The sequence below is a fragment of the Phalangium opilio genome, unplaced genomic scaffold (genome assembly GCF_054372755.1).
Source record: "Phalangium opilio isolate 3A_F unplaced genomic scaffold, DU_Popi_V2 ptg000037l_1, whole genome shotgun sequence".
NCBI lineage: Eukaryota > Metazoa > Arthropoda > Arachnida > Opiliones > Phalangiidae > Phalangium > Phalangium opilio.
The window spans coordinates 3100329-3124847 of record NW_028324160.1 but is presented as its reverse complement, the minus strand read 5'-3'; the positions used below and the strand labels follow the sequence as shown (position 1 = coordinate 3124847).

At 38.3% G+C, this 24519-nt stretch overlaps 67 pseudogenes; all 67 read left to right on the top strand.

The window, feature by feature from the left end:
- Positions 1-22: 22 nt before the first annotated feature.
- On the top strand, positions 23-125 carry LOC149683106 (5S ribosomal RNA; annotated as a pseudogene).
- A 122-nt stretch (positions 126-247) lies between these two features.
- Positions 248-366, top strand: LOC149683105 (5S ribosomal RNA; annotated as a pseudogene).
- A 363-nt stretch (positions 367-729) lies between these two features.
- Positions 730-848, top strand: LOC149683104 (5S ribosomal RNA; annotated as a pseudogene).
- Positions 849-1210: 362 nt separating this feature from the next.
- Positions 1211-1329, top strand: LOC149683103 (5S ribosomal RNA; annotated as a pseudogene).
- A 137-nt stretch (positions 1330-1466) lies between these two features.
- LOC149683102 (5S ribosomal RNA) lies at positions 1467-1569 on the top strand (annotated as a pseudogene).
- A 122-nt stretch (positions 1570-1691) lies between these two features.
- Positions 1692-1810, top strand: LOC149683101 (5S ribosomal RNA; annotated as a pseudogene).
- A 137-nt stretch (positions 1811-1947) lies between these two features.
- LOC149683100 (5S ribosomal RNA) lies at positions 1948-2066 on the top strand (annotated as a pseudogene).
- A 136-nt stretch (positions 2067-2202) lies between these two features.
- On the top strand, positions 2203-2305 carry LOC149683099 (5S ribosomal RNA; annotated as a pseudogene).
- A 123-nt stretch (positions 2306-2428) lies between these two features.
- LOC149683098 (5S ribosomal RNA) lies at positions 2429-2547 on the top strand (annotated as a pseudogene).
- A 136-nt stretch (positions 2548-2683) lies between these two features.
- On the top strand, positions 2684-2786 carry LOC149683097 (5S ribosomal RNA; annotated as a pseudogene).
- Positions 2787-2908: 122 nt separating this feature from the next.
- LOC149683096 (5S ribosomal RNA) lies at positions 2909-3027 on the top strand (annotated as a pseudogene).
- A 363-nt stretch (positions 3028-3390) lies between these two features.
- LOC149683095 (5S ribosomal RNA) lies at positions 3391-3509 on the top strand (annotated as a pseudogene).
- Positions 3510-3871: 362 nt separating this feature from the next.
- LOC149683094 (5S ribosomal RNA) lies at positions 3872-3990 on the top strand (annotated as a pseudogene).
- Positions 3991-4127: 137 nt separating this feature from the next.
- On the top strand, positions 4128-4230 carry LOC149683093 (5S ribosomal RNA; annotated as a pseudogene).
- Positions 4231-4352: 122 nt separating this feature from the next.
- On the top strand, positions 4353-4471 carry LOC149683092 (5S ribosomal RNA; annotated as a pseudogene).
- A 137-nt stretch (positions 4472-4608) lies between these two features.
- On the top strand, positions 4609-4727 carry LOC149683091 (5S ribosomal RNA; annotated as a pseudogene).
- A 362-nt stretch (positions 4728-5089) lies between these two features.
- On the top strand, positions 5090-5208 carry LOC149683090 (5S ribosomal RNA; annotated as a pseudogene).
- Positions 5209-5570: 362 nt separating this feature from the next.
- Positions 5571-5689, top strand: LOC149683089 (5S ribosomal RNA; annotated as a pseudogene).
- Positions 5690-5826: 137 nt separating this feature from the next.
- On the top strand, positions 5827-5929 carry LOC149683088 (5S ribosomal RNA; annotated as a pseudogene).
- A 122-nt stretch (positions 5930-6051) lies between these two features.
- Positions 6052-6170, top strand: LOC149683087 (5S ribosomal RNA; annotated as a pseudogene).
- Positions 6171-6307: 137 nt separating this feature from the next.
- LOC149683086 (5S ribosomal RNA) lies at positions 6308-6426 on the top strand (annotated as a pseudogene).
- Positions 6427-6562: 136 nt separating this feature from the next.
- Positions 6563-6665, top strand: LOC149683085 (5S ribosomal RNA; annotated as a pseudogene).
- Positions 6666-6788: 123 nt separating this feature from the next.
- LOC149683084 (5S ribosomal RNA) lies at positions 6789-6907 on the top strand (annotated as a pseudogene).
- A 136-nt stretch (positions 6908-7043) lies between these two features.
- On the top strand, positions 7044-7146 carry LOC149683083 (5S ribosomal RNA; annotated as a pseudogene).
- A 122-nt stretch (positions 7147-7268) lies between these two features.
- Positions 7269-7387, top strand: LOC149683082 (5S ribosomal RNA; annotated as a pseudogene).
- A 363-nt stretch (positions 7388-7750) lies between these two features.
- LOC149683081 (5S ribosomal RNA) lies at positions 7751-7869 on the top strand (annotated as a pseudogene).
- A 137-nt stretch (positions 7870-8006) lies between these two features.
- LOC149683080 (5S ribosomal RNA) lies at positions 8007-8109 on the top strand (annotated as a pseudogene).
- A 122-nt stretch (positions 8110-8231) lies between these two features.
- On the top strand, positions 8232-8350 carry LOC149683079 (5S ribosomal RNA; annotated as a pseudogene).
- A 362-nt stretch (positions 8351-8712) lies between these two features.
- Positions 8713-8831, top strand: LOC149683078 (5S ribosomal RNA; annotated as a pseudogene).
- A 362-nt stretch (positions 8832-9193) lies between these two features.
- Positions 9194-9312, top strand: LOC149683077 (5S ribosomal RNA; annotated as a pseudogene).
- A 137-nt stretch (positions 9313-9449) lies between these two features.
- LOC149683076 (5S ribosomal RNA) lies at positions 9450-9552 on the top strand (annotated as a pseudogene).
- A 122-nt stretch (positions 9553-9674) lies between these two features.
- On the top strand, positions 9675-9793 carry LOC149683075 (5S ribosomal RNA; annotated as a pseudogene).
- Positions 9794-10154: 361 nt separating this feature from the next.
- On the top strand, positions 10155-10273 carry LOC149683074 (5S ribosomal RNA; annotated as a pseudogene).
- Positions 10274-10410: 137 nt separating this feature from the next.
- On the top strand, positions 10411-10529 carry LOC149683073 (5S ribosomal RNA; annotated as a pseudogene).
- A 137-nt stretch (positions 10530-10666) lies between these two features.
- LOC149683072 (5S ribosomal RNA) lies at positions 10667-10769 on the top strand (annotated as a pseudogene).
- Positions 10770-10891: 122 nt separating this feature from the next.
- LOC149683071 (5S ribosomal RNA) lies at positions 10892-11010 on the top strand (annotated as a pseudogene).
- Positions 11011-11371: 361 nt separating this feature from the next.
- Positions 11372-11490, top strand: LOC149683070 (5S ribosomal RNA; annotated as a pseudogene).
- A 137-nt stretch (positions 11491-11627) lies between these two features.
- On the top strand, positions 11628-11746 carry LOC149683069 (5S ribosomal RNA; annotated as a pseudogene).
- A 361-nt stretch (positions 11747-12107) lies between these two features.
- Positions 12108-12226, top strand: LOC149683068 (5S ribosomal RNA; annotated as a pseudogene).
- A 363-nt stretch (positions 12227-12589) lies between these two features.
- On the top strand, positions 12590-12708 carry LOC149683067 (5S ribosomal RNA; annotated as a pseudogene).
- Positions 12709-12845: 137 nt separating this feature from the next.
- Positions 12846-12948, top strand: LOC149683066 (5S ribosomal RNA; annotated as a pseudogene).
- Positions 12949-13841: 893 nt separating this feature from the next.
- LOC149683065 (5S ribosomal RNA) lies at positions 13842-13960 on the top strand (annotated as a pseudogene).
- A 362-nt stretch (positions 13961-14322) lies between these two features.
- On the top strand, positions 14323-14441 carry LOC149683064 (5S ribosomal RNA; annotated as a pseudogene).
- A 602-nt stretch (positions 14442-15043) lies between these two features.
- On the top strand, positions 15044-15162 carry LOC149683063 (5S ribosomal RNA; annotated as a pseudogene).
- A 137-nt stretch (positions 15163-15299) lies between these two features.
- Positions 15300-15418, top strand: LOC149683062 (5S ribosomal RNA; annotated as a pseudogene).
- Positions 15419-15779: 361 nt separating this feature from the next.
- Positions 15780-15898, top strand: LOC149683061 (5S ribosomal RNA; annotated as a pseudogene).
- Positions 15899-16261: 363 nt separating this feature from the next.
- Positions 16262-16380, top strand: LOC149683060 (5S ribosomal RNA; annotated as a pseudogene).
- A 363-nt stretch (positions 16381-16743) lies between these two features.
- LOC149683059 (5S ribosomal RNA) lies at positions 16744-16862 on the top strand (annotated as a pseudogene).
- Positions 16863-16999: 137 nt separating this feature from the next.
- LOC149683058 (5S ribosomal RNA) lies at positions 17000-17102 on the top strand (annotated as a pseudogene).
- A 122-nt stretch (positions 17103-17224) lies between these two features.
- Positions 17225-17343, top strand: LOC149683057 (5S ribosomal RNA; annotated as a pseudogene).
- Positions 17344-17704: 361 nt separating this feature from the next.
- Positions 17705-17823, top strand: LOC149683056 (5S ribosomal RNA; annotated as a pseudogene).
- Positions 17824-18186: 363 nt separating this feature from the next.
- On the top strand, positions 18187-18305 carry LOC149683055 (5S ribosomal RNA; annotated as a pseudogene).
- Positions 18306-18668: 363 nt separating this feature from the next.
- LOC149683054 (5S ribosomal RNA) lies at positions 18669-18787 on the top strand (annotated as a pseudogene).
- A 137-nt stretch (positions 18788-18924) lies between these two features.
- Positions 18925-19027, top strand: LOC149683053 (5S ribosomal RNA; annotated as a pseudogene).
- A 122-nt stretch (positions 19028-19149) lies between these two features.
- LOC149683052 (5S ribosomal RNA) lies at positions 19150-19268 on the top strand (annotated as a pseudogene).
- Positions 19269-19855: 587 nt separating this feature from the next.
- On the top strand, positions 19856-19974 carry LOC149683051 (5S ribosomal RNA; annotated as a pseudogene).
- Positions 19975-20336: 362 nt separating this feature from the next.
- Positions 20337-20455, top strand: LOC149683050 (5S ribosomal RNA; annotated as a pseudogene).
- Positions 20456-20818: 363 nt separating this feature from the next.
- On the top strand, positions 20819-20937 carry LOC149683049 (5S ribosomal RNA; annotated as a pseudogene).
- A 137-nt stretch (positions 20938-21074) lies between these two features.
- Positions 21075-21177, top strand: LOC149683048 (5S ribosomal RNA; annotated as a pseudogene).
- A 122-nt stretch (positions 21178-21299) lies between these two features.
- Positions 21300-21418, top strand: LOC149683047 (5S ribosomal RNA; annotated as a pseudogene).
- A 362-nt stretch (positions 21419-21780) lies between these two features.
- On the top strand, positions 21781-21899 carry LOC149683046 (5S ribosomal RNA; annotated as a pseudogene).
- A 602-nt stretch (positions 21900-22501) lies between these two features.
- On the top strand, positions 22502-22620 carry LOC149683045 (5S ribosomal RNA; annotated as a pseudogene).
- Positions 22621-22983: 363 nt separating this feature from the next.
- On the top strand, positions 22984-23102 carry LOC149683044 (5S ribosomal RNA; annotated as a pseudogene).
- A 137-nt stretch (positions 23103-23239) lies between these two features.
- Positions 23240-23342, top strand: LOC149683043 (5S ribosomal RNA; annotated as a pseudogene).
- A 122-nt stretch (positions 23343-23464) lies between these two features.
- LOC149683042 (5S ribosomal RNA) lies at positions 23465-23583 on the top strand (annotated as a pseudogene).
- Positions 23584-23945: 362 nt separating this feature from the next.
- Positions 23946-24064, top strand: LOC149683041 (5S ribosomal RNA; annotated as a pseudogene).
- Positions 24065-24201: 137 nt separating this feature from the next.
- LOC149683040 (5S ribosomal RNA) lies at positions 24202-24320 on the top strand (annotated as a pseudogene).
- Positions 24321-24519: the final 199 nt, after the last annotated feature.

Below are 24519 nucleotides of genomic sequence, written 5' to 3'. Positions count from 1 at the left end.
CGAATTATTAACTAGCACTCTCGGCAACGGCCATATCACGCTGAAAACACCGGTTCACGTCCGATCACCGAAGTTAAGCAGCGTCGAGCGCATACAGTACTTGGGAATACTGCGTGCCGTTGGCTTTTTCACTTTTGTTTCCTCTTTCAAATTCCACCAGATATGAAAAATGCAAACATATCTTCTTTTTGTTATTGTTTTATAAAGATGAAAGTTAATTAAATTCAAATTATTAACAAGCACTCTCGGCAACGGCCATATCACGCTGAATACACCGGTTCTCGTCAGATAACCGAAGTTAAGCAGCGTCGAGCGCAGTCAGTACTTGGGAGGGCGACCACTTAGGAACACTGCGTGCCGTTAGCTTTTTCACTTTTTTTTCCTCTTTTAAATTCCAATAGATATGAAAAAAGCAAACATATTTTATTTTTGTTATTGTTTGAAAAAGATGAAGGTTAATTTGTCTCACTTAATTTAAATTCGAATTATTATCTAGCACTCTCGGCAACGGCCATATCACGCTGAGAACACCGGTTCTCGTCCGATCGCCGACGTTAGCAGCGTCGAGCGCAGTCAGTACTTGGGAATACTGCGTGCCGTTTGCTTTTTTCACTCTAGTTTCCTCTTTCAAATTCCACCAGATATGAAAAAAGCAAACATATCTTCTTTTTTGTTATTGTTTTATAAAGATGAAAGTTAATTAAATTCAAATTATTAACTAGCACTCTCGGCAACGGCCATATAACGCTGAATACACCGGTTCTCGTCCGATAACCGAAGTTAAGCAGCGTCGAGCGCAGTCAGTGCTTGGGAGGGCGACCACTTAGGAACACTGCGTGCCGTAAGCTTTTTCACTTTTTTTTCCTCTTTTAAATTCCAATAGATATGAAAAAAGCAAACATATTTTCTTTTTGTTATTGTTTTAAAATGATGAAGGTTAATTTGTCTCACTTAATTTAAATTCGAATTATTAACTAGCACTCTCGGCAACGGCCATATCACGCTGAAAACACCGGTTCACGTCCGATCACCGAAGTAAAGCAGCGTCGAGCGCATACAGTACTTGGGAATACTGCGTGCCGTTTGCTTTTTCACTTTTGTTTCCTCTTTTAAATTCCACCAGATATGAAAAAAGCAAACATATCTTCTTTTTGTTATTGTTTTATAAAGATGATGGTTAATTAAATTCAAATTATTAACTAGCACTCTCGGCAACGGCCATATCACGCTGAATACACCGGTTCTCGTCAGATAACCGAAGTTAAGCAGCGTCGAGCGCAGTCACTACTTGGGAGGGAGACCACTTAGGAACACTGCGTGCCGTTGGCTTTTTCACTTTTTTTTCCTCTTTTAAATTTTAATAGATATGAAAAAAGCAAACATGTTTTCTTTTTGTTATTGTTTTAAAATGATGAAGGTTAATTTGTCTCACTTAATTTAAATTCGAATTATTAACTAGCACTCTCGGCAACGGCCATATCACGCTGAAAACACCGGTTCACGTCCGATCACCGAAGTTAAGCAGCGTCGAGCGCATACAGTACTTGGGAATACTGCGTGCCGTTGGCTTTTTCACTTTTGTTTCCTCTTTCAAATTCCACCAGATATGAAAAAAGCAAACATATCTTCTTTTTGTTATTGTTTTATAAAGATGAAAGTTAATTAAATTCAAATTATTAACTAGCACTCTCGGCAACGGCCATATCACGCTGAATACACCGTTTCTCGTCCGATAACCGAAGTTAAGCAGCGTCGAGCGCAGTCAGTGCTTGGGAGGGCGACCACTTAGGAACACTGCGTGCCGTAAGCTTTTTCACTTTTTTTTCCTCTTTTAAATTCCAATAGATATGAAAAAAGCAAACATATTTTCTTTTTGTTATTGTTTTAAAATGATGAAGGTTAATTTGTCTCACTTAATTTAAATTCGAATTATTAACTAGCACTCTCGGCAACGGCCATATCACGCTGTATACACCGATTCTCGTCAGAATACCGAAGTTAAGCAGCGTCGAGCGCAGTCATTACTTGGGAGGGAGACCACTTAGGAACACTTCGTGCCGTTGGCTTTTTCACTTTTTTTCCTCTTTTAAATTTTAATAGATATGAAAAAAGTAAACACGTTTTCTTTTTGTTATTGTTTTAAAATGATGAAGGTTAATTTGTCTCACTTAATTTAAATTCGAATTATTAACTAGCACTCTCGGCAACGGCCATATCACGCTGAAAACACCGGTTCACGTCCGATCACCGTAGTTAAGCAGCGTCGAGCGCATACAGTACTTGGGAATACTGCGTGCCGTTGGCTTTTTCACTTTTGTTTCCTCTTTCAAATTCCACCAGATATGAAAAAAGCAAACATATCTTCTTTTTTGTTATTGTTTTATAAAGATGAAAGTTAATTATATTCAAATTATTAACTAGCACTCGCGGCAACGGCCATATAACGCTGAATACACCGGTTCTCGTCCGATAACCGAAGTTAAGCAGCGTCGAGCGCAGTCACTACTTGGGAGGGAGACCACTTAGGAACACTGCGTGCCGTTGGCTTTTTCACTTTTTTTCCTCTTGTAAATTTTAATAGATATGAAAAAAGCAAACATGTTTTCTTTTTGTTATTGTTTTAAAATGATGAAGGTTTATTTGTCTCACTTAATTTAAATTCGAATTATTAACTAGCACTCTCGGCAACGGCCATATCACGCTGAAAACACCGGTTCACGTCCGATCACCGAAGTTAAGCAGCGTCGAGCGCATACAGTACTTGGGAATACTGCGTGCCGTTGGCTTTTTCACTTTTGTTTCCTCTTTCAAATTCCACCAGATATGAAAAATGCAAACATATCTTCTTTTTGTTATTGTTTTATAAAGATGAAAGTTAATTAAATTCAAATTATTAACAAGCACTCTCGGCAACGGCCATATCACGCTGAATACACCGGTTCTCGTCAGATAACCGAAGTTAAGCAGCGTCGAGCGCAGTCAGTACTTGGGAGGGCGACCACTTAGGAACACTGCGTGCCGTTAGCTTTTTCACTTTTTTTTCCTCTTTTAAATTCCAATAGATATGAAAAAAGCAAACATATTTTATTTTTGTTATTGTTTGAAAAAGATGAAGGTTAATTTGTCTCACTTAATTTAAATTCGAATTATTATCTAGCACTCTCGGCAACGGCCATATCACGCTGAGAACACCGGTTCTCGTCCGATCGCCGACGTTAGCAGCGTCGAGCGCAGTCAGTACTTGGGAATACTGCGTGCCGTTTGCTTTTTTCACTCTAGTTTCCTCTTTCAAATTCCACCAGATATGAAAAAAGCAAACATATCTTCTTTTTTGTTATTGTTTTATAAAGATGAAAGTTAATTAAATTCAAATTATTAACTAGCACTCTCGGCAACGGCCATATAACGCTGAATACACCGGTTCTCGTCCGATAACCGAAGTTAAGCAGCGTCGAGCGCAGTCAGTGCTTGGGAGGGCGACCACTTAGGAACACTGCGTGCCGTAAGCTTTTTCACTTTTTTTTCCTCTTTTAAATTCCAATAGATATGAAAAAAGCAAACATATTTTCTTTTTGTTATTGTTTTAAAATGATGAAGGTTAATTTGTCTCACTTAATTTAAATTCGAATTATTAACTAGCACTCTCGGCAACGGCCATATCACGCTGAAAACACCGGTTCACGTCCGATCACCGAAGTAAAGCAGCGTCGAGCGCATACAGTACTTGGGAATACTGCGTGCCGTTTGCTTTTTCACTTTTGTTTCCTCTTTTAAATTCCACCAGATATGAAAAAAGCAAACATATCTTCTTTTTGTTATTGTTTTATAAAGATGATGGTTAATTAAATTCAAATTATTAACTAGCACTCTCGGCAACGGCCATATCACGCTGAATACACCGGTTCTCGTCAGATAACCGAAGTTAAGCAGCGTCGAGCGCAGTCACTACTTGGGAGGGAGACCACTTAGGAACACTGCGTGCCGTTGGCTTTTTCACTTTTTTTTCCTCTTTTAAATTTTAATAGATATGAAAAAAGCAAACATGTTTTCTTTTTGTTATTGTTTTAAAATGATGAAGGTTAATTTGTCTCACTTAATTTAAATTCGAATTATTAACTAGCACTCTCGGCAACGGCCATATCACGCTGAAAACACCGGTTCACGTCCGATCACCGAAGTTAAGCAGCGTCGAGCGCATACAGTACTTGGGAATACTGCGTGCCGTTGGCTTTTTCACTTTTGTTTCCTCTTTCAAATTCCACCAGATATGAAAAAAGCAAACATATCTTCTTTTTGTTATTGTTTTATAAAGATGAAAGTTAATTAAATTCAAATTATTAACTAGCACTCTCGGCAACGGCCATATCACGCTGAATACACCGTTTCTCGTCCGATAACCGAAGTTAAGCAGCGTCGAGCGCAGTCAGTGCTTGGGAGGGCGACCACTTAGGAACACTGCGTGCCGTAAGCTTTTTCACTTTTTTTTCCTCTTTTAAATTCCAATAGATATGAAAAAAGCAAACATATTTTCTTTTTGTTATTGTTTTAAAATGATGAAGGTTAATTTGTCTCACTTAATTTAAATTCGAATTATTAACTAGCACTCTCGGCAACGGCCATATCACGCTGTATACACCGATTCTCGTCAGAATACCGAAGTTAAGCAGCGTCGAGCGCAGTCATTACTTGGGAGGGAGACCACTTAGGAACACTTCGTGCCGTTGGCTTTTTCACTTTTTTTCCTCTTTTAAATTTTAATAGATATGAAAAAAGTAAACACGTTTTCTTTTTGTTATTGTTTTAAAATGATGAAGGTTAATTTGTCTCACTTAATTTAAATTCGAATTATTAACTAGCACTCTCGGCAACGGCCATATCACGCTGAAAACACCGGTTCACGTCCGATCGCCGACGTTAGCAGCGTCGAGCGCAGTCAGTACTTGGGAATACTGCGTGCCGTTTGCTTTTTTCACTCTAGTTTCCTCTTTCAAATTCCACCAGATATGAAAAAAGCAAACATATCTTCTTTTTTGTTATTGTTTTATAAAGATGAAAGTTAATTAAATTCAAATTATTAACTAGCACTCTCGGCAACGGCCATATAACGCTGAATACACCGGTTCTCGTCCGATAACCGAAGTTAAGCAGCGTCGAGCGCAGTCAGTGCTTGGGAGGGCGACCACTTAGGAACACTGCGTGCCGTAAGCTTTTTCACTTTTTTTTCCTCTTTTAAATTCCAATAGATATGAAAAAAGCAAACATATTTTCTTTTTGTTATTGTTTTAAAATGATGAAGGTTAATTTGTCTCACTTAATTTAAATTCGAATTATTAACTAGCACTCTCGGCAACGGCCATATCACGCTGAAAACACCGGTTCACGTCCGATCACCGAAGTAAAGCAGCGTCGAGCGCATACAGTACTTGGGAATACTGCGTGCCGTTTGCTTTTTCACTTTTGTTTCCTCTTTTAAATTCCACCAGATATGAAAAAAGCAAACATATCTTCTTTTTGTTATTGTTTTATAAAGATGATGGTTAATTAAATTCAAATTATTAACTAGCACTCTCGGCAACGGCCATATCACGCTGAATACACCGGTTCTCGTCAGATAACCGAAGTTAAGCAGCGTCGAGCGCAGTCACTACTTGGGAGGGAGACCACTTAGGAACACTGCGTGCCGTTGGCTTTTTCACTTTTTTTTCCTCTTTTAAATTTTAATAGATATGAAAAAAGCAAACATGTTTTCTTTTTGTTATTGTTTTAAAATGATGAAGGTTAATTTGTCTCACTTAATTTAAATTCGAATTATTAACTAGCACTCTCGGCAACGGCCATATCACGCTGAAAACACCGGTTCACGTCCGATCACCGAAGTTAAGCAGCGTCGAGCGCATACAGTACTTGGGAATACTGCGTGCCGTTGGCTTTTTCACTTTTGTTTCCTCTTTCAAATTCCACCAGATATGAAAAAAGCAAACATATCTTCTTTTTGTTATTGTTTTATAAAGATGAAAGTTAATTAAATTCAAATTATTAACTAGCACTCTCGGCAACGGCCATATCACGCTGAATACACCGTTTCTCGTCCGATAACCGAAGTTAAGCAGCGTCGAGCGCAGTCAGTGCTTGGGAGGGCGACCACTTAGGAACACTGCGTGCCGTAAGCTTTTTCACTTTTTTTTCCTCTTTTAAATTCCAATAGATATGAAAAAAGCAAACATATTTTCTTTTTGTTATTGTTTTAAAATGATGAAGGTTAATTTGTCTCACTTAATTTAAATTCGAATTATTAACTAGCACTCTCGGCAACGGCCATATCACGCTGTATACACCGATTCTCGTCAGAATACCGAAGTTAAGCAGCGTCGAGCGCAGTCATTACTTGGGAGGGAGACCACTTAGGAACACTTCGTGCCGTTGGCTTTTTCACTTTTTTTCCTCTTTTAAATTTTAATAGATATGAAAAAAGTAAACACGTTTTCTTTTTGTTATTGTTTTAAAATGATGAAGGTTAATTTGTCTCACTTAATTTAAATTCGAATTATTAACTAGCACTCTCGGCAACGGCCATATCACGCTGAAAACACCGGTTCACGTCCGATCACCGTAGTTAAGCAGCGTCGAGCGCATACAGTACTTGGGAATACTGCGTGCCGTTGGCTTTTTCACTTTTGTTTCCTCTTTCAAATTCCACCAGATATGAAAAAAGCAAACATATCTTCTTTTTTGTTATTGTTTTATAAAGATGAAAGTTAATTATATTCAAATTATTAACTAGCACTCGCGGCAACGGCCATATAACGCTGAATACACCGGTTCTCGTCCGATAACCGAAGTTAAGCAGCGTCGAGCGCAGTCACTACTTGGGAGGGAGACCACTTAGGAACACTGCGTGCCGTTGGCTTTTTCACTTTTTTTCCTCTTGTAAATTTTAATAGATATGAAAAAAGCAAACATGTTTTCTTTTTGTTATTGTTTTAAAATGATGAAGGTTTATTTGTCTCACTTAATTTAAATTCGAATTATTAACTAGCACTCTCGGCAACGGCCATATCACGCTGAAAACACCGGTTCACGTCCGATCACCGAAGTTAAGCAGCGTCGAGCGCATACAGTACTTGGGAATACTGCGTGCCGTTGGCTTTTTCACTTTTGTTTCCTCTTTCAAATTCCACCAGATATGAAAAATGCAAACATATCTTCTTTTTGTTATTGTTTTATAAAGATGAAAGTTAATTAAATTCAAATTATTAACAAGCACTCTCGGCAACGGCCATATCACGCTGAATACACCGGTTCTCGTCAGATAACCGAAGTTAAGCAGCGTCGAGCGCAGTCAGTACTTGGGAGGGCGACCACTTAGGAACACTGCGTGCCGTTAGCTTTTTCACTTTTTTTTCCTCTTTTAAATTCCAATAGATATGAAAAAAGCAAACATATTTTATTTTTGTTATTGTTTGAAAAAGATGAAGGTTAATTTGTCTCACTTAATTTAAATTCGAATTATTATCTAGCACTCTCGGCAACGGCCATATCACGCTGAGAACACCGGTTCTCGTCCGATCGCCGACGTTAGCAGCGTCGAGCGCAGTCAGTACTTGGGAATACTGCGTGCCGTTTGCTTTTTTCACTCTAGTTTCCTCTTTCAAATTCCACCAGATATGAAAAAAGCAAACATATCTTCTTTTTTGTTATTGTTTTATAAAGATGAAAGTTAATTAAATTCAAATTATTAACTAGCACTCTCGGCAACGGCCATATAACGCTGAATACACCGGTTCTCGTCCGATAACCGAAGTTAAGCAGCGTCGAGCGCAGTCAGTGCTTGGGAGGGCGACCACTTAGGAACACTGCGTGCCGTAAGCTTTTTCACTTTTTTTTCCTCTTTTAAATTCCAATAGATATGAAAAAAGCAAACGTATTTTCTTTTTGTTATTGTTTTAAAATGATGAAGGTTAATTTGTCTCACTTAATTTAAATTCGAATTATTAACTAGCACTCTCGGCAACGGCCATATCACGCTGAAAACACCGGTTCACGTCCGATCACCGAAGTAAAGCAGCGTTGAGCGCATACAGTACTTGGGAATACTGCGTGCCGTTTGCTTTTTCACTTTTGTTTCCTCTTTTAAATTCCACCAGATATGAAAAAAGCAAACATATCTTCTTTTTGTTATTGTTTTATAAAGATGATGGTTAATTAAATTCAAATTATTAACTAGCACTCTCGGCAACGGCCATATCACGCTGAATACACCGGTTCTCGTCAGATAACCGAAGTTAAGCAGCGTCGAGCGCAGTCACTACTTGGGAGGGAGACCACTTAGGAACACTGCGTGCCGTTGGCTTTTTCACTTTTTTTTCCTCTTTTAAATTTTAATAGATATGAAAAAAGCAAACATGTTTTCTTTTTGTTATTGTTTTAAAATGATGAAGGTTAATTTGTCTCACTTAATTTAAATTCGAATTATTAACTAGCACTCTCGGCAACGGCCATATCACGCTGAAAACACCGGTTCACGTCCGATCACCGAAGTTAAGCAGCGTCGAGCGCATACAGTTCTTGGAAATACTGCGTGCCGTTTGTTTTTTCACTTTTGTTTCCTCTTTTAAATTCCACCAGATATGAAAAAAGCAAACATATCTTCTTTTTGTTATTGTTTTATAAAGATGAACGTTAATTAAATTCAAATTATTAACTAGAACTCTCGGCAACGGCCATATCACGCTGAATACCCCGGTTCTCGTCCGATAACCGAAGTTAAGCAGCGTTGAGCGCAGTCAGTACTTGGGAGGGCGACCACTTAGGAACACTGCGTGCCGTTAGCTTTTTCACTTTTTTTCCTCTTTTAAATTCCAATAGATATGAAAAAAGCAAACATATTTTATTTTTGTTATTGATTGAAAAAGATGAAGGTTAATTTGTCTCACTTAATTTAAATTCGAATTATTATCTAGCACTCTCGGCAACGGCCATATCACGCTGAGAACACCGGTTCTCGTCCGATCGCCGACGTTAGCAGCGTCGAGCGCAGTCAGTACTTGGGAATACTGCGTGCCGTTTGCTTTTTTCACTTTAGTTTCCTCTTTCAAATTCCACCAGATATGAAAAAAGCAAACATATCTTCTTTTTTGTTATTGTTTTATAAAGATGAAAGTTAATTAAATTCAAATTATTAACTAGCACTCTCGGCAACGGCCATATAACGCTGAATACACCGGTTCTCGTCCGATAACCGAAGTTAAGCAGCGTCGAGCGCAGTCACTACTTGGGAGGGAGACCACTTAGGAACACTGCGTGCCGTTGGCTTTTTCACTTTTTTTTCCTCTTGTAAATTTTAATAGATATGAAAAAAGCAAACATGTTTTCTTTTTGTTATTGTTTTAAAATGATGAAGGTTAATTTGTCTCACTTAATTTAAATTCGAATTATTAACTAGCACTCTCGGCAACGGCCATATCACGCTGAAAACACCGGTTCACGTCCGATCACCGAAGTTAAGCAGCGTCGAGCGCATACAGTACTTGGGAATACTGCGTGCCGTTGGCTTTTTCACTTTTGTTTCCTCTTTCAAATTCCACCAGATATGAAAAAAGCAAACATATCTTCTTTTTGTTATTGTTTTATAAAGATGAATGTTAATTAAATTCAAATTATTAACTAGCACTCTCGGCAACGGCCATATCACGCTGAATACACCGGTTCTCTTCAGATAACCGAAGTTGAGCAGCGTCGAGCGCAGTCAGTACTTGGGAGGGCGACCACTTAGGAACACTGCGTGCCGTTAGCTTTTTCACTTTTTTTTCCTCTTTTAAATTCCAATAGATATGAAAAAAGCAAACATATTTTCTTTTTGTTATTGTTTGAAAAAGATGAAGGTTAATTTGTCTCACTTAATTTAAATTCGAATTATTATCTAGCACTCTCGGCAACGGCCATATCACGCTGAGAACACCGGTTCTCGTCCGATCGCCGACGTTAGCAGCGTCGAGCGCAGTCAGTACTTGGGAATACTGCGTGCCGTTTGCTTTTTCACTTTTGTTTCCTCTTTCAAATGCCACCAGATATGAAAAAAGCAAACATATCTTCTTTTTGTTATTGTTTTATAAAGATGAAGGTTAATTAAATTCAAATTATTAACTAGCACTCTCGGCAACGGCCATATCAAGCTGAATTCACCGGTTCTCGTCCGATAACCGAAGTTAAGCAGCGTCGAGCGCAGTCACTACTTGGGAGGGCGACCACTTAGGAACACTGCGTGCCGTAAGCTTTTTCACTTTTTTTTCCTCTTTTAAATTCCAATAGATATGAAAAAAGCAAACATATTTTCTTTTTGTTATTGTTTTAAAATGATGAAGGTTAATTTGTCTCACTTAATTTAAATTCGAATTATTAACTAGCACTCTCGGCAACGGCCATATCACGCTGTATACACCGATTCTCGTCAGAATACCGAAGTTAAGCAGCGTCGAGCGCAGTCATTACTTGGGAGGGAGACCACTTAGGAACACTGCGTGCCGTTGGCTTTTTCACTTTTTTTTCCTCTTGTAAATTTTAATAGATATGAAAAAAGCAAACATGTTTTCTTTTTGTTATTGTTTTAAAATGATGAAGGTTAATTTGTCTCACTTAATTTAAATTCGAATTATTAACTAGCACTCTCGGCAACGGCCATATCACGCTGAAAACACCGGTTCACGTCCGATCACCGAAGTTAAGCAGCGTCGAGCGCATACAGTACTTGGGAATACTGCGTGCCGTTGGCTTTTTCACTTTTGTTTCCTCTTTCAAATTCCACCAGATATGAAAAAAGCAAACATATCTTCTTTTTGTTATTGTTTTATAAAGATGAAAGTTAATTAAATTCAAATTATTAACTAGCACTCTCGGCAATGGCCATATCACGCTGAATACACCGGTTCTCGTCAGATAACCGAAGTTAAGCAGCGTCGAGCGCAGTCAGTCCTTGGGAGGGCGACCACTTAGGAACACTGCGTGCCGTTGGCTTTTTCACTTTTTTTCCTCTTTTAAATTTTAATAGATAAGAAAAAAGCAAACATGTTTTCTTTTTGTTATTGTTTTAAAATGATGAAGGTTAATTTGTCTCACTTAATTTAAATTCGAATTATTAACTAGCACTCTCGGCAACGGCCATATCACGCTGAAAACACCGGTTCACGTCCGATCACCGAAAATAAGCTGCGTCGAGCGCATACAGTACTTGGAAATACTGCGTGCCGTTTGTTTTTTCACTTTTGTTTCTTCATTTAAATTCCACCAGATATGAAAAAAGCAAACATATCTTCTTTTTGTTATTGTTTTATAAAGATGAACGTTAATTAAATTCAAATTATTAACTAGCACTCTCGGCAACGGCCATATCACGCTGAATACACCGTTTCTCGTCCGATAACCGAAGTTAAGCAGCGTCGAGCGCAGTCAGTGCTTGGGAGGGCGACCACTTAGGAACACTGCGTGCCGTAAGCTTTTTCACTTTTTTTTCCTCTTTTAAATTCCAATAGATATGAAAAAAGCAAACATATTTTCTTTTTGTTATTGTTTTAAAATGATGAAGGTTAATTTGTCTCACTTAATTTAAATTCGAATTATTAACTAGCACTCTCGGCAACGGCCATATCACGCTGTATACACCGATTCTCGTCAGAATACCGAAGTTAAGCAGCGTCGAGCGCAGTCATTACTTGGGAGGGAGACCACTTAGGAACACTGCGTGCCGTTGGCTTTTTCACTTTTTTTCCTCTTTTAAATTTTAATAGATATGAAAAAAGTAAACACGTTTTCTTTTTGTTATTGTTTTAAAATGATGAAGGTTAATTTGTCTCACTTAATTTAAATTCGAATTATTAACTAGCACTCTCGGCAACGGCCATATCACGCTGAAAACACCGGTTCACGTCCGATCACCGAAGTAAAGCAGCGTCGAGCGCATACAGTACTTGGGAATACTGCGTGCCGTTTGTTTTTTCACTTTTGTTTCCTCTTTTAAATTCCACCAGATATGAAAAAAGCAAACATATCTTCTTTTTGTTATTGTTTTATAAAGATGAACGTTAATTAAATTCAAATTATTAACTAGAACTCTCGGCAACGGCCATATCACGCTGAATACCCCGGTTCTCGTCCGATAACCGAAGTTAAGCAGCGTTGAGCGCAGTCAGTACTTGGGAGGGCGACCACTTAGGAACACTGCGTGCCGTTAGCTTTTTCACTTTTTTTTCCTCTTTAAAATTCCAATAGATATGAAAAAAGCAAACATATTTTATTTTTGTTATTGATTGAAAAAGATGAAGGTTAATTTGTCTCACTTAATTTAAATTCGAATTATTATCTAGCACTCTCGGCAACGGCCATATCACGCTGAGAACACCGGTTCTCGTCCGATCGCCGACGTTAGCAGCGTCGAGCGCAGTCAGTACTTGGGAATACTGCGTGCCGTTTGCTTTTTTCACTTTAGTTTCCTCTTTCAAATTCCACCAGATATGAAAAAAGCAAACATATCTTCTTTTTTGTTATTGTTTTATAAAGATGAAAGTTAATTAAATTCAAATTATTAACTAGCACTCTCGGCAACGGCCATATAACGCTGAATACACCGGTTCTCGTCCGATAACCGAAGTTAAGCAGCGTCGAGCGCAGTCACTACTTGGGAGGGAGACCACTTAGGAACATTGCGTGCCGTTGGCTTTTTCACTTTTTTTTCCTCTTGTAAATTTTAATAGATATGAAAAAAGCAAACATGTTTTCTTTTTGTTATTGTTTTAAAATGATGAAGGTTAATTTGTCTCACTTAATTTAAATTCGAATTATTAACTAGCACTCTCGGCAACGGCCATATCACGCTGAAAACACCGGTTCACGTCCGATCACCGAAGTTAAGCAGCGTCGAGCGCATACAGTACTTGGGAATACTGCGTGCCGTTGGCTTTTTAATTTTACACGGAATTTTTCCGTTTAAAATTTAAGAAACGGCACCAAAACCCCTGTCCCTGTCCCTGTCCCTGTCCCTGTCCCTGTGCCGGACGCGTCCGCGAAACGAACGCTTACGATAAGAGAGGGAAACCGGTCGCGTCCGCGAAACGTACGCTTACGATGAGAGAGAGAGATCGCTAGCGTACGCGGTGGCGATACGAAGCCCCGCGTAGAGAGAGAACTGCCTGCCTGAGTGAGAGGGGGAAGAGGGAGAGGGGGCATCCCGCTCGGAGAGAGAGGAAAGAAAGGTAGTTTAAATCTCGCGGGCTTTTTTGAGTGAAGGGAAACAAGGGAAACAAGATGATAATTTTCGTGCACTACTGCACTTTTTTAATTTTACACGGAATTTTATTCCGTTAAAATTTAAGAAACGGCACCATGCGCGTGATACATCAGAGATTATGCTGAATGGTTAGGTTAGGTTAGGTTAGGTTTCGTAAAATAGAGGGGACGGTTTACGGTCATAGTGATTTCTGGTTTAGGGGATCCAGGATTTGGTTTTAGATACATTATTTGATTCGTATGGTTTTGAAAAATTATACTTTAGTGGGGTGCACAATTTAGTTTCATTAATATTATTTGAAATGTGACGTTATTAGAAATTAAGGGGATACACGATTGCGTTTCAGAAATGTTTTTAGTTGTACGATTTATTGGAGATCAACTATACGGGGGGTCACGTGAGCCGTGTAAAATTACTATTAAGGCCCAGCCCTTGGGCCATCTTGTTCACTTTTGTTTCCTCTTTCAAATTCCACCAGATATGAAAAAAGCAAACATATCTTCTTTTTGTTATTGTTTTATAAAGATGAATGTTAATTAAATTCAAATTATTAACTAGCACTCTCGGCAACGGCCATATCACGCTGAATACACCGGTTCTCTTCAGATAACCGAAGTTGAGCAGCGTCGAGCGCAGTCAGTACTTGGGAGGGCGACCACTTAGGAACACTGCGTGCCGTTAGCTTTTTCACTTTTTTTTCCTCTTTTAAATTCCAATAGATATGAAAAAAGCAAACATATTTTCTTTTTGTTATTGTTTGAAAAAGATGAAGGTTAATTTGTCTCACTTAATTTAAATTCGAATTATTAACTAGCACTCTCGGCAACGGCCATATCACGCTGAAAACACCGGTTCACGTCCGATCACCGAAGTAAAGCAGCGTCGAGCGCATACAGTACTTGGGAATACTGCGTGCCGTTTGCTTTTTCACTTTTGTTTCCTCTTTTAAATTCCACCAGATATGAAAAAAGCAAACATATCTTCTTTTTGTTATTGTTTTATAAAGATGATGGTTAATTAAATTCAAATTATTAACTAGCACTCTCGGCAACGGCCATATCACGCTGAATACACCGGTTCTCGTCAGATAACCGAAGTTAAGCAGCGTCGAGCGCAGTCACTACTTGGGAGGGAGACCACTTAGGAACACTGCGTGCCGTTGGCTTTTTCACTTTTTTTTCCTCTTTTAAATTTTAATAGATATGAAAAAAGCAAACATGTTTTCTTTTTGTTATTGTTTTAAAATGATGAAGGTTAATTTGTCTCACTTAATTTAAATTCGAATTATTAACTAGCACTCTCGGCAACGGCCATATCACGCTGAAAACACCGGTTCACGTCCGATCACCGAAGTTAAGCAGCGTCGAGCGCATACAGTTCTTGGAAATACTGCGTGCCGTTGGCTTTTTCACTTTTTTTTCCTCTTTTAAATTTTAATAGATATGAAAAAAGCAAACATGTTTTCTTTTTGTTATTGTTTTAAAATGATGAAGGTTAATTTGTCTCACTTAATTTAAATTCGAATTATTAACTAGCACTCTCGGCAACGGCCATATCACGCTGAAAACACCGGTTCACGTCCGATCACCGAAGTTAAGCAGCGTCGAGCGCATACAGTTCTTGGAAATACTGCGTGCCGTTTGTTTTTTCACTTTTGTTTCCTCTTTTAAATTCCACCAGATATGAAAAAAGCAAACATATCTTCTTTTTGTTATTGTTTTATAAAGATGAACGTTAATTAAATTCAAATTATTAACTAGAACTCTCGGCAACAGCCATATCACGCTGAATACCCCGGTTCTCGTCCGATAACCAAAGTTAAGCAGCGTTGAGCGCAGTCAGTACTTGGGAGGGCGACCACTTAGGAACACTGCGTGCCGTTAGCTTTTTCACTTTTTTTTCCTCTTTTAAATTCCAATAGATATGAAAAAAGCAAACATGTTTTCTTTTTGTTATTGTTTTAAAATGATGAAGGTTAATTTGTCTCACTTAATTTAAATTCGAATTATTAACTAGCACTCTCGGCAACGGCCATATCACGCTGTATACACCGATTCTCGTCAGAATACCGAAGTTAAGCAGCGTCGAGCGCAGTCATTACTTGGGAGGGAGACCACTTAGGAACACTGCGTGCCGTTGGCTTTTTCACTTTTTTTCCTCTTTTAAATTTTAATAGATATGAAAAAAGCAAACACGTTTTCTTTTTGTTATTGTTTTAAAATGATGAAGGTTAATTTGTCTCACTTAATTTAAATTCGAATTATTAACTAGCACTCTCGGCAACGGCCATATCACGCTGAAAACACCGGTTCACGTCCGATCACCGAAGTAAAGCAGCGTCGAGCGCATACAGTACTTGGGAATACTGCGTGCCGTTTGCTTTTTCACTTTTGTTTCCTCTTTTAAATTCCACCAGATATGAAAAAAGCAAACATATCTTCTTTTTGTTATTGTTTTATAACTATGATGGTTAATTAAATTCAAATTATTAACTAGCACTCTCGGCAACGGCCATATCACGCTGAATACACCGGTTCTCGTCAGATAACCGAAGTTAAGCAGCGTCGAGCGCAGTCACTACTTGGGAGGGAGACCACTTAGGAACACTGCGTGCCGTTGGCTTTTTCACTTTTTTTTCCTCTTTTAAATTTTAATAGATATGAAAAAAGCAAACATGTTTTCTTTTTGTTATTGTTTTAAAATGATGAAGGTTAATTTGTCTCACTTAATTTAAATTCGAATTATTAACTAGCACTCTCGGCAACGGCCATATCACGCTGAAAACACCGGTTCACGTCCGATCACCGAAGTTAAGCAGCGTCGATCGCATACAGTTCTTGGAAATACTGCGTGCCGTTTGTTTTTTCACTTTTGTTTCCTCTTTTAAATTACCACCAGATATGAAAAAAGCAAACATATCTTCTTTTTGTTATTGTTTTATAAAGATGAACGTTAATTAAATTCAAATTATTAACTAGAACTCTCGGCAACGGCCATATCACGCTGAATACCCCGGTTCTCGTCCGATAACCGAAGTTAAGCAGCGTTGAGCGCAGTCAGTACTTGGGAGGGCGACCACTTAGGAACACTGCGTGCCGTTAGCTTTTTCACTTTTTTTTCCTCTATTAAATTCCAATAGATATGAAAAAAGCAAACATATTTTATTTTTGTTATTGATTGAAAAAGATGAAGGTTAATTTGTCTCACTTAATTTAAATTCGAATTATTATCTAGCACTCTCGGCAACGGCCATATCACGCTGAGAACACCGGTTCTCGTCCGATCGCCGACGTTAGCAGCGTCGAGCGCAGTCAGTACTTAGGAATACTGCGTGCCGTTTGCTTTTTTCACTTTAGTTTCCTCTTTCAAATTCCACCAGATATGAAAAAAGCAAACATATCTTCTTTTTTGTTATTGTTTTATAAAGATGAAAGTTAATTAAATTCAAATTATTAACTAGCACTCTCGGCAACGGCCATATAACGCTGAATACACCGGTTCTCGTCCGATAACCGAAGTTAAGCAGCGTCGAGCGCAGTCACTACTTGGGAGGGAGACCACTTAGGAACATTGCGTGCCGTTGGCTTTTTCACTTTTTTTTCCTCTTGTAAATTTTAATAGATATGAAAAAAGCAAACATGTTTTCTTTTTGTTATTGTTTTAAAATGATGAAGGTTAATTTGTCTCACTTAATTTAAATTCGAATTATTAACTAGCACTCTCGGCAACGGCCATATCACGCTGAAAACACCGGTTCACGTCCGATCACCGAAGTTAAGCAGCGTCGAGCGCATACAGTACTTGGGAATACTGCGTGCCGTTGGCTTTTTCACTTTTGTTTCCTCTTTCAAATTCCACCAGATATGAAAAAAGCAAACATATCTTCTTTTTGTTATTGTTTTATAAAGATGAATGTTAATTAAATTCAAATTATTAACTAGCACTCTCGGCAACGGCCATATCACGCTGAATACACCGGTTCTCTTCAGATAACCGAAGTTAAGCAGCGTCGAGCGCAGTCACTACTTGGGAGGGAGACCACTTAGGAACACTGCGTGCCGTTGGCTTTTTCACTTTTTTTCCTCTTTTAAATTTTAATAGATATGAAAAAAGCAAACACGTTTTCTTTTTGTTATTGTTTTAAAATGATGAAGGTTAATTTGTCTCACTTAATTTAAATTCGAATTATTAACTAGCACTCTCGGCAACGGCCATATCACGCTGAAAACACCGGTTCACGTCCGATCACCGAAGTAAAGCAGCGTCGAGCGCATACAGTACTTGGGAATACTGCGTGCCGTTTGCTTTTTCACTTTTGTTTCCTCTTTTAAATTCCACCAGATATGAAAAAAGCAAACATATCTTCTTTTTGTTATTGTTTTATAACTATGATGGTTAATTAAATTCAAATTATTAACTAGCACTCTCGGCAACGGCCATATCACGCTGAATACACCGGTTCTCGTCAGATAACCGAAGTTAAGCAGCGTCGAGCGCAGTCACTACTTGGGAGGGAGACCACTTAGGAACACTGCGTGCCGTTGGCTTTTTCACTTTTTTTTCCTCTTTTAAATTTTAATAGATATGAAAAAAGCAAACATGTTTTCTTTTTGTTATTGTTTTAAAATGATGAAGGTTAATTTGTCTCACTTAATTTAAATTCGAATTATTAACTAGCACTCTCGGCAACGGCCATATCACGCTGAAAACACCGGTTCACGTCCGATCACCGAAGTTAAGCAGCGTCGATCGCATACAGTTCTTGGAAATACTGCGTGCCGTTTGTTTTTTCACTTTTGTTTCCTCTTTTAAATTACCACCAGATATGAAAAAAGCAAACATATCTTCTTTTTGTTATTGTTTTATAAAGATGAACGTTAATTAAATTCAAATTATTAACTAGAACTCTCGGCAACGGCCATATCACGCTGAATACCCCGGTTCTCGTCCGATAACCGAAGTTAAGCAGCGTTGAGCGCAGTCAGTACTTGGGAGGGCGACCACTTAGGAACACTGCGTGCCGTTAGCTTTTTCACTTTTTTTTCCTCTATTAAATTCCAATAGATATGAAAAAAGCAAACATATTTTATTTTTGTTATTGATTGAAAAAGATGAAGGTTAATTTGTCTCACTTAATTTAAATTCGAATTATTATCTAGCACTCTCGGCAACGGCCATATCACGCTGAGAACACCGGTTCTCGTCCGATCGCCGACGTTAGCAGCGTCGAGCGCAGTCAGTACTTAGGAATACTGCGTGCCGTTTGCTTTTTTCACTTTAGTTTCCTCTTTCAAATTCCACCAGATATGAAAAAAGCAAACATATCTTCTTTTTTGTTATTGTTTTATAAAGATGAAAGTTAATTAAATTCAAATTATTAACTAGCACTCTCGGCAACGGCCATATAACGCTGAATACACCGGTTCTCGTCCGATAACCGAAGTTAAGCAGCGTCGAGCGCAGTCACTACTTGGGAGGGAGACCACTTAGGAACATTGCGTGCCGTTGGCTTTTTCACTTTTTTTTCCTCTTGTAAATTTTAATAGATATGAAAAAAGCAAACATGTTTTCTTTTTGTTATTGTTTTAAAATGATGAAGGTTAATTTGTCTCACTTAATTTAAATTCGAATTATTAACTAGCACTCTCGGCAACGGCCATATCACGCTGAAAACACCGGTTCACGTCCGATCACCGAAGTTAAGCAGCGTCGAGCGCATACAGTACTTGGGAATACTGCGTGCCGTTGGCTTTTTCACTTTTGTTTCCTCTTTCAAATTCCACCAGATATGAAAAAAGCAAACATATCTTCTTTTTGTTATTGTTTTATAAAGATGAATGTTAATTAAATTCAAATTATTAACTAGCACTCTCGGCAACGGCCATATCACGCTGAATACACCGGTTCTCTTCAGATAACCGAAGTTGAGCAGCGTCGAGCGCAGTCAGTACTTGGGAGGGCGACCACTTAGGAACACTGCGTGCCGTTAGCTTTTTCACTTTTTTTTCCTCTTTTAAATTCCAATAGATATGAAAAAAGCAAACATATTTTCTTTTTGTTATTGTTTGAAAAAGATGAAGGTTAATTTGTCTCACTTAATTTAAATTCGAATTATTAACTAGCACTCTCGGCAACGGCCATATCACGCTGAAAACACCGGTTCACGTCCGATCACCGAAGTAAAGCAGCGTCGAGCGCATACAGTACTTGGGAATACTGCGTGCCGTTTGCTTTTTCACTTTTGTTTCCTCTTTTAAATTCCACCAGATATGAAAAAAGCAAACATATCTTCTTTTTGTTATTGTTTTATAAAGATGATGGTTAATTAAATTCAAATTATTAACTAGCACTCTCGGCAACGGCCATATCACGCTGAATACACCGGTTCTCGTCCGATCACCGAAGTAAAGCAGCGTCGAGCGCATACAGTACTTGGGAATACTGCGTGCCGTTTGCTTTTTCACTTTTGTTTCCTCTTTTAAATTCCACCAGATATGAAAAAAGCAAACATATCTTCTTTTTGTTATTGTTTTATAACTATGATGGTTAATTAAATTCAAATTATTAACTAGCACTCTCGGCAACGGCCATATCACGCTGAATACACCGGTTCTCGTCAGATAACCGAAGTTAAGCAGCGTCGAGCGCAGTCACTACTTGGGAGGGAGACCACTTAGGAACACTGCGTGCCGTTGGCTTTTTCACTTTTTTTTCCTCTTTTAAATTTTAATAGATATGAAAAAAGCAAACATGTTTTCTTTTTGTTATTGTTTTAAAATGATGAAGGTTAATTTGTCTCACTTAATTTAAATTCGAATTATTAACTAGCACTCTCGGCAACGGCCATATCACGCTGAAAACACCGGTTCACGTCCGATCACCGAAGTTAAGCAGCGTCGAGCGCATACAGTTCTTGGAAATACTGCGTGCCGTTTGTTTTTTCACTTTTGTTTCCTCTTTTAAATTCCACCAGATATGAAAAAAGCAAACATATCTTCTTTTTGTTATTGTTTTATAAAGATGAACGTTAATTAAATTCAAATTATTAACTAGAACTCTCGGCAACGGCCATATCACGCTGAATACCCCGGTTCTCGTCCGATAACCGAAGTTAAGCAGCGTTGAGCGCAGTCAGTACTTGGGAGGGCGACCACTTAGGAACACTGCGTGCCGTTAGCTTTTTCACTTTTTTTTCCTCTATTAAATTCCAATAGATATGAAAAAAGCAAACATATTTTATTTTTGTTATTGATTGAAAAAGATGAAGGTTAATTTGTCTCACTTAATTTAAATTCGAATTATTATCTAGCACTCTCGGCAACGGCCATATCACGCTGAGAACACCGGTTCTCGTCCGATCGCCGACGTTAGCAGCGTCGAGCGCAGTCAGTACTTAGGAATACTGCGTGCCGTTTGCTTTTTTCACTTTAGTTTCCTCTTTCAAATTCCACCAGATATGAAAAAAGCAAACATATCTTCTTTTTTGTTATTGTTTTATAAAGATGAAAGTTAATTAAATTCAAATTATTAACTAGCACTCTCGGCAACGGCCATATAACGCTGAATACACCGGTTCTCGTCCGATAACCGAAGTTAAGCAGCGTCGAGCGCAGTCACTACTTGGGAGGGAGACCACTTAGGAACATTGCGTGCCGTTGGCTTTTTCACTTTTTTTTCCTCTTGTAAATTTTAATAGATATGAAAAAAGCAAACATGTTTTCTTTTTGTTATTGTTTTAAAATGATGAAGGTTAATTTGTCTCACTTAATTTAAATTCGAATTATTAACTAGCACTCTCGGCAACGGCCATATCACGCTGAAAACACCGGTTCACGTCCGATCACCGAAGTTAAGCAGCGTCGAGCGCATACAGTACTTGGGAATACTGCGTGCCGTTGGCTTTTTCACTTTTGTTTCCTCTTTCAAATTCCACCAGATATGAAAAAAGCAAACATATCTTCTTTTTGTTATTGTTTTATAAAGATGAATGTTAATTAAATTCAAATTATTAACTAGCACTCTCGGCAACGGCCATATCACGCTGAATACACCGGTTCTCTTCAGATAACCGAAGTTGAGCAGCGTCGAGCGCAGTCAGTACTTGGGAGGGCGACCACTTAGGAACACTGCGTGCCGTTAGCTTTTTCACTTTTTTTTCCTCTTTTAAATTCCAATAGATATGAAAAAAGCAAACATATTTTCTTTTTGTTATTGTTTGAAAAAGATGAAGGTTAATTTGTCTCACTTAATTTAAATTCGAATTATTAACTAGCACTCTCGGCAACGGCCATATCACGCTGAAAACACCGGTTCACGTCCGATCACCGAAGTAAAGCAGCGTCGAGCGCATACAGTACTTGGGAATACTGCGTGCCGTTTGCTTTTTCACTTTTGTTTCCTCTTTTAAATTCCACCAGATATGAAAAAAGCAAACATATCTTCTTTTTGTTATTGTTTTATAAAGATGATGGTTAATTAAATTCAAATTATTAACTAGCACTCTCGGCAACGGCCATATCACGCTGAATACACCGGTTCTCGTCAGATAACCGAAGTTAAGCAGCGTCGAGCGCAGTCACTACTTGGGAGGGAGACCACTTAGGAACACTGCGTGCCGTTGGCTTTTTCACTTTTTTTTCCTCTTTTAAATTTTAATAGATATGAAAAAAGCAAACATGTTTTCTTTTTGTTATTGTTTTAAAATGATGAAGGTTAATTTGTCTCACTTAATTTAAATTCGAATTATTAACTAGCACTCTCGGCAACGGCCATATCACGCTGAAAACACCGGTTCACGTCCGATCACCGAAGTTAAGCAGCGTCGAGCGCATACAGTTCTTGGAAATACTGCGTGCCGTTGGCTTTTTCACTTTTTTTTCCTCTTTTAAATTTTAATAGATATGAAAAAAGCAAACATGTTTTCTTTTTGTTATTGTTTTAAAATGATGAAGGTTAATTTGTCTCACTTAATTTAAATTCGAATTATTAACTAGCACTCTCGGCAACGGCCATATCACGCTGAAAACACCGGTTCACGTCCGATCACCGAAGTTAAGCAGCGTCGAGCGCATACAGTTCTTGGAAATACTGCGTGCAGTTTGTTTTTTCACTTTTGTTTCCTCTTTTAAATTCCACCAGATATGAAAAAAGCAAACATATCTTCTTTTTGTTATTGTTTTATAAAGATGAACGTTAATTAAATTCAAATTATTAACTAGCACTCTCGGCAACGGCCATATCACGCTGAATACCCCGGTTCTCGTCCGATAACCGAAGTTAAGCAGCGTTGAGCGCAGTCAGTACTTGGGAGGGCGACCACTTAGGAACACTGCGTGCCGTTAGCTTTTTCACTTTTTTTTTCTCTTTTAAATTCCAATAGATATGAAAAAAGCAAACATATTTTCTTTTTGTTATTGTTTGAAAAAGATGAAGGTTAATTTGTCTCACTTAATTTAAATTCGAATTATTATCTAGCACTCTCGGCAACGGCCATATCACGCTGAGAACACCGGTTCTCGTCCGATCGCCGACGTTAGCAGCGTCGAGCGCAGTCAGTACTTGGGAATACTGCGTGCCGTTTGCTTTTTTCACTTTAGTTTCCTCTTTCAAATTCCACCAGATATGAAAAAAGCAAACATATCTTCTTTTTTGTTATTGTTTTATAAAGATGAAAGTTAATTAAATTCAAATTATTAACTAGCACTCTCGGCAACGGCCATATAACGCTGAATACACCGGTTCTCGTCCGATAACCGAAGTTAAGCAGCGTCGAGCGCAGTCACTACTTGGGAGGGAGACCACTTAGGAACACTGCGTGCCGTTGGCTTTTTCACTTTTTTTTCCTCTTGTAAATTTTAATAGATATGAAAAAAGCAAACATGTTTTCTTTTTGTTATTGTTTTAAAATGATGAAGGTTAATTTGTCTCACTTAATTTAAATTCGAATTATTAACTAGCACTCTCGGCAACGGCCATATCACGCTGAAAACACCGGTTCACGTCCGATCACCGAAGTTAAGCAGCGTCGAGCGCATACAGTACTTGGGAATACTGCGTGCCGTTGGCTTTTTCACTTTTGTTTCCTCTTTCAAATTCCACCAGATATGAAAAAAGCAAACATATCTTCTTTTTGTTATTGTTTTATAAAGATGAAAGTTAATTAAATTCAAATTATTAACTAGCACTCTCGGCAACGGCCATATCACGCTGAATACACCGGTTCTCGTCAGATAACCGAAGTTAAGCAGCGTCGAGCGCAGTCAGTAATTGGGAGGGCGACCACTTAGGAACACTGCGTGCCGTTAGCTTTTTCACTTTTTTTTTCTCTTTTAAATTCCAATAGATATGAAAAAAGCAAACATATTTTCTTTTTGTTATTGTTTGAAAAAGATGAAGGTTAATTTGTCTCACTTAATTTAAATTCGAATTATTATCTAGCACTCTCGGCAACGGCCATATCACGCTGAGAACACCGGTTCTCGTCCGATCGCCGACGTTAGCAGCGTCGAGCGCAGTCAGTACTTGGGAATACTGCGTGCCGTTTGCTTTTTTCACTTTTGTTTCCTCTTTCAAATTCCACCAGATATGAAAAAAGCAAACATATCTTCTTTTTGTTATTGTTTTATAAAGATGAAAGTTAATTAAATTCAAATTATTAACTAGCACTCTCGGCAACGGCCATATCACGCTGAATACACCGATTCTCGTCCGATAACCGAAGTTAAGCAGCGTCGAGCGCAGTCATTACTTGGGAGGGAGACCACTTAGGAACACTGCGTGCCGTTGGCTTTTTCACATTTTTTTCCTCTTTTAAATTTTAATAGATATGAAAAAAGCAAACATGTTTTCTTTTTGTTATTGTTTTAAAATGATGAAGGTTAATTTGTCTCAGTTAATTTAAATTCGAATTATTAACAAGCACTCTCGGCAACGGCCATATCACGCTGAAAACACCGGTTCTCGTCAGATAACCGAAGTTAAGCAGCGTCGAGCGCAGTCAGTAATTGGGAGGGCGACCACTTAGGAACACTGCGTGCCGTTAGCTTTTTCACTTTTTTTTTCTCTTTTAAATTCCAATAGATATGAAAAAAGCAAACATATTTTCTTTTTGTTATTGTTTGAAAAAGATGAAGGTTAATTTGTCTCACTTAATTTAAATTCGAATTATTATCTAGCACTCTCGGCAACGGCCATATCACGCTGAGAACACCGGTTCTCGTCCGATCGCCGACGTTAGCAGCGTC